Here is a 6,000-nt window from a genome sequence, read left to right as displayed (position 1 = left end):
GTATGCATGTATATGCAATATCTTAAGTCACATCATAAGGTTGCACTTGAATCTTGGCTTAAAATATTGCATATCATATCTATTAGTATACCTTCTGATTATGAGTAATTCCTTCAATTGGTACAATTTCACATTTTCATACTTTATTTGTACCAAGGTTCAAATTGTAGAACTTAATCCCCTAGCCTCACAAGTCCAAGTGCATAAGGTAAAACAAGTATTCATCACTTGTATGCACACATTTAGGGGGAGAATGGTCTATAATTTGAATCTTTGAGACTAACCTCATTTTCAAGTTTATTATGTGTGTAGTCTCAAATTAGAAAGGAATCTTCAAGCAAAGACAATTGCTTCCACTGCAAATTTGATGGGTATCAAAGATTCTTTGCTCCAATAAATGTATCTTTTATACATTTCATAAGAGAATGAGTTTCTCTTTTATATGCTACTCCAACATCATCTAAAATTGGTAAACATGTATCACATCCTTTTGAATTGCAAATGTATAAAGTAGCATAGCTTATAAATTCTCCTGTCTAGAACTTAATTGATTAAATAGTGCACATGTTTCTTATGTTGCATGATTATGTTCAATTGATACTCCTTTATGCCAATGGTACTTTGAGTTGCAAATAAGTACTCTCAACAGATATCAATTGAATTCATATATATGTGTGCACTAAAACTTGAGGAGAACTTAGTGCAATATGCAATTAGTGATCTGATTATCTATCAAATTGTATCAATTGATGGTTTTCAATTGATATTTTTCGTACATGATCACTAGTTGTATAATTCATACTTGTGCAATTTTCATGCTGCCTCTTGTTATGATAAGAAAATGCTAGGTGACATCTAGACTCTAGGTATCAAGATTTATCTTTCAATTAGTATGACAATATTCATTTGATATCTTGGACCTATGTCACAATTATGCCAACAAGAGATTGCAAAATGAACTCTAAATACAACACAAGTGTGGAACACCCCTTTGAAAAGGTAAAACGCAAAGGTACATCACTTATGACACTTCTCCATTACCTTTGTGCCATATAAGGACCCTTTTCATCATAGTGTGTTCAAATCTTGATTAATCATAATTTCTACCCTTTATATTCTTTATATCTTTTTTTGGAGATTTATGACAAAGGGGGAGAAATTGTGCATTAAAGCTTACCTTTAGTCTTATGTAACTAAGTGTAAGAAGACTTTTGAAAAAGGGGGGAAATAATTGACAAAAGGGGGTTGAATCATAAGTAAAACATAAGATGAAGGAAATTGATGAGTGCATAATATGTCATGAGCATCACGTTTATTTATGACACAAAGCACCCTATGAATAGTATGATATAAGTTGCCTTCACTCCTTGACCCAAATATGTGGTTTTGGCATCTGAGTACAAAATTGGTATTATCTGAAATGCACATATTTAGGGGGAGGAAACTATATCATAGGATTCAAAATCTTATTTATCAAATCTTATGTAAGCTTTAAATGTGTTGTCATCAATCACCAAAAAGGGGGAGATTGAAAGTGCATTCATCCCTTTTGTGAGTTTTGGTGATTTGGATAACAACACATTTAAAGGTCTAACAAGTTTGCTAAGTGTTGAACAGGAAATTCAGTATGATGAACATACTTGAATAGTGTATAATGATCAGTGAACAAGGTTCAACACAAGGTCAAATAACCAGTGAGACAATGCCTGAGAAATCACTATGCATAAATATGATCATAGTAGAGGTTGAAGTGATTAAGAGGATTGGTCAAGCCAAAGTGAATAAGATATGAGGAATCGTGAATTGGCTTGACCATATTACTATTAGTCCATATATGAATATATGAGAATCAAACTAGAGCTTGATTGATCTTAGCAGTTATATCTAGATGTCATTCAAGCAAGGTTCACAATATTGAAGAAATGATTCTCTCAATGGATGCTCAATAGGATGTGACTCAAGAATGGCTTGATAGGGTGAAGATAGCAAGGAAAGGGCTTCGAGGAACTAAGCGAAGGTGAAGGCCAAGCGACGACTTGTAGACCGAGGTACCATGGCTAAGGTGAAGAAGAGAGTACTTGCACTAAGTCGATGAACTAATCAACTATAAAGAGTTACAACATGTTGATGCATCAGTAAGGTGACTTGAAGCCATGATTTGAACTCATATATGGTGAAATGGCACAAGTCACAGGCTCGATTTGTGTTTGCTTCAAAAGGTGAGACAAGGATGTTAGTGATCCTTATGAAGCAACACCATGGAGAAATCACACATGAGACACCAATTACTCAAGGAGTTTACTTAATTATATTTTATTTAACTTGAGTATAGGAATCGTCGTACTATCAAGGGGGATCCAAAAAAAAGGTTGGTGTTGGTACTAAAGCTCAAAATCCTTGATCTAAAACTTCCATTTTACCCTAGTTTCACTTCAGTTTTCTCAAAATCTGTGCAACAGTTCAAAAATCGGTTCAACCGGACCTAAAACCGGTTCAACCGGTTTCTGCACTGTTCCCCTCTGTCACTGCCAGTCTGGCAGTCAGTCCTGTCAGAAAAAGTCATGTGCAGATTTTTGGAAAACCGGTTCAACCGAATTTTGAACCCGGTTCAACCGAATTTGAAACCGGTTGAACCGAATTTGAAACCGGTTCAACCGAATTTGAGTCTGGTTCAGTCTCCGACTGAGTCCGCCAGTGAACCGAAAACCGACTGGTGGAATCCGGTTCAACCGGTTTTAGAACCGGTTCAATCGAATTTTAGTCAGATTTCCCTAACGGCCACCAACTTTTGGGACACCTTTATATACACCTCCCACACTCTTCCCCACAGCAGAGCACGCACAAAACTCTATTTCTAACCTGAGAAACACCTCCCACTCTCTCTCACACACCTCTTGCCTCTCCCATTTCAAATCTTTGGAGAGAAATCTTTGAGTGAGTTTGAGAGCTACGGTTTTTGTGCTTCATCTCCAAATCTCTCTTGCTCTTCTTGATTCGAGCTTTGGTACTACATCGAGTTCTTTGTGGATTCATTACTCTTGGAGCTTCTAGCTCCTAGACGACTAGGTGTCTCTTGTGAGTCTCCAAATCTTGTGGAAGACCACAAGAAAGTTTGTATTACCCGCTTGTTTAAGCAAAGATTATTGTGTGGGCTTGACCTTTGTGGTCGGCAAAAGGAGGATTAGGGTTGAAAGAGACCCGGCTCTTTGTGGGCGCCTCAACGAGGAAGTAGGGCACCTTGGTGGTGTGACCGAACCTCGGGATAAATCTTGTGTCTCTTGTGTTATTGCTCATTGTGGTTGTTTGTGTTCTTCGTTCTCTCACCATTGCGTGGAAGATTTGTTTATATTTTTTTGGTGTGTGGATTTTGAGAAGTGCCCTTCTCAGATCTACTACTTTGAACCCTGTGGATCATTTAGAACATCTCATTTCGAAAGTTAACTGGGTGAATTTCGAGATCAATTCAGTTTTACCCAGTTTGCTTCTAGTTTTTGTTGAAAATTTTTTAACTTGCCTATTCACCCCCCTCTAGGCAACTTTCACTTTTTTTTTCTGTGTCTAACGGCAATAGGGGTAAATTAACCACTTTATACCGAAAGTGTAGTATACATATAGCAAAGCTACAACGAAATTATACATTTGTTTCTCCTATATATCTCCCCATTTTTACCCTTCTCCCTATCATTTGAATGCTTGAGGACGATGCCATTGTTCCATTCCCCTGTGCCCATATAAAGCTACACACTGTCTGGTAGATAAGCCTCAAATGCTACAGTTCAAACCCACAAAAAAATGAGAGCTGTCTTACATTTTTTTTCTATCCCAAGTGAAGATGCTTTCGAGTTCTGCAGGTCATGTATAGTGTGCATCAGGGCTTCAGCAAGAGTGCTGCTGGCTCTTGCTTGCTGGGCAGGTGCAATTAGCTTGGGTCTCCTTTAACACCTTCAATGAATAGACCACAGAACAGAAAGGGACTCTCAAACTCTGTTTTAGAGTGTCTATTTCAGATAAGTTTAACACAACGTTGTATGTGACTTTATCCTTTCAGTTGAAGGGCAACAAATAAGTATAGTTTGGTAGGTTTTAGACCTTACTGCTTAGGGCTGGTTGTCTTTCTAAATAAGGCCATGTTTGGAACCTCTAGAGCTTATAGTTATCTGCTAAAGTTAGTTGTAGACATTCCAAACATCCCTAGCTAATTGTTAGAGCTAACAATTAGTTCATTAGTTGGCTCAACCCAGCGAACAATTTGTTAGCCGGCTAACTATTAGATCTAGGTTCCAAACAGGGCCTGACAAGTGCTCATCTGCAGAGAACTTACTGGATTGCTTACCTTAACCTGCATCTGGAGATCCTTGATGTAGTCGACAGCCAAATCTAGCATGTCAGATGTGTTGGTTTGCTGCAGGAAATGGAAGCGCAGGTTGCAGACAAGTCAATGATGGAGTGGTCCTCACATAGAAAATTTGCTAACCACACACACACACACACACAATGTCCTAGCTACTGCCTATCTGTGTTGCCGTGGCTGCAGAAAGCGGAGTACCTTGTCCATGTTCGGAACGAGTTCTTGCAGCTTTCAGATTCGCTCACTGATCTTTGTTCTCCTCACCTAAGCACCACAGATCAGCAAATCGCTCAGCTGCAGGCTTCCAAACCTAAGGAAATCTATGGAAGGAAATGACTTCACCGACCCTCTCGGCGATGCTGCGCGGATGGGTGGCGCATCCCCGCTTGGCACAGATCTTACAAGGCACGGCGTCCTGGAACTGGAGGAATTTCTCAATACTTGCCATTTCAGACGGCGTCTTGGGTAGGTTGAACTGGTGCGTAATGCGGGCTCTACACTGACGGCATCGTCAATTCGCCACGTAGATGTATTACAAGAAACAGGAAGTGGTAATAGAGTAACCCCCGCGCGCACCTGGCCAGGCTCCGACGAGTCCCGAGGGCGTAGGACAAGATTATTATTTACGCAACCCATTGGAATTGAGACCAGGGCAGACCTCCACCCTAGGTTAGTTTAGTGAACGCGACGCCGATGGGGGTGTGCGTGTCTGTGGGGGAGGGGGGGGGGCGCTGCATCGATGGCGGGCATTGCTCTCACGGCAGGGGCAGGGTGGGAGCGGTGGGCGGGGGCTGGCAACGCGAGGGTGGCGGCGGGGGGCTTGCTCCTGCTTCTAGGCGGCGACGGGGCGTGCCGGCGGCGGTGTGGCTGCCCGCCGGAGTTACGACGCGACCGCGTGGGCCGGGACCCGCGACGGGAGCGCAAGCGTGGACAGCAGGGGCCGAGATGTGCGCCGGCGGTTCTCGCGGGCGGGCGTGCGGTAGCGGTGGGATTCGCGGTGTAGGGAGGCGGGCGTTTCGCGGCGGGATTCGCGGAGTGTGCGCCGGGGGCGTGCGGGCGTTTCGCGCCGGGGGCGTGCGGTAGCGGGCGGGGGCAGTCTACACTACCTCCTTAATAGTTAGTAGAGAAGAAGCAGCCAATGCTCCCTATTTGTGTCCTCGTAAATGGGCCTACATCTTGTATGTCCCAACGAGCCAAACAAAACGTTGATACACCACCATGACAAATTCTAGACGCTAACTTATTTTTATGATTTCTATAGACTGATCGGGTTTTAATGTCAAAATGATGCCATTGGTTAGATTATGAAATTATCTTTACATATATAGGTGGATCATAAAAAATAGAGCCAATATGTCTCCAAGGTGTATGTTCTATTATATATAGACCGACTCTGATTTTCAAGATGAAACTCAAGGTTAACACGGATTAGACCGCCAACTTGTCTTTTAGTTCTTGGTCCTAGCGGTGAATATCAACTTCACAATAATGATGTGGCTCTCAAATAAACGACGGTAACTTATCATAGTCCTTTGGAGGCCTTGTCCATGTGATCTTCAGGTAAGGTTAGATCTATTTAAAAATTATCAAACAATATTTCTATTAATAAGTGTTTATTGACCTCAACTGTACTGAGTCACGACCCTCCCAAT

The 6,000-nt window shown here is 41.8% G+C and overlaps 1 pseudogene; it reads right to left on the bottom strand.

Moving 5' to 3' along the window:
* Window positions 1-3,788: 3,788 nt before the first annotated feature.
* On the bottom strand, window positions 3,789-4,984 carry LOC103642278 (transcription factor bHLH130-like; annotated as a pseudogene).
* Between the last annotated feature and the right edge of the window lie 1,016 nt (window positions 4,985-6,000).

This window comes from Zea mays, chromosome 10 (assembly GCF_902167145.1).
Source record: "Zea mays cultivar B73 chromosome 10, Zm-B73-REFERENCE-NAM-5.0, whole genome shotgun sequence".
NCBI classification, from domain to species: Eukaryota; Viridiplantae; Streptophyta; class Magnoliopsida; order Poales; family Poaceae; genus Zea; species Zea mays.
Note: the sequence above shows the minus strand (reverse complement) of the source record. Positions and strands in the feature narration are given on the sequence as shown.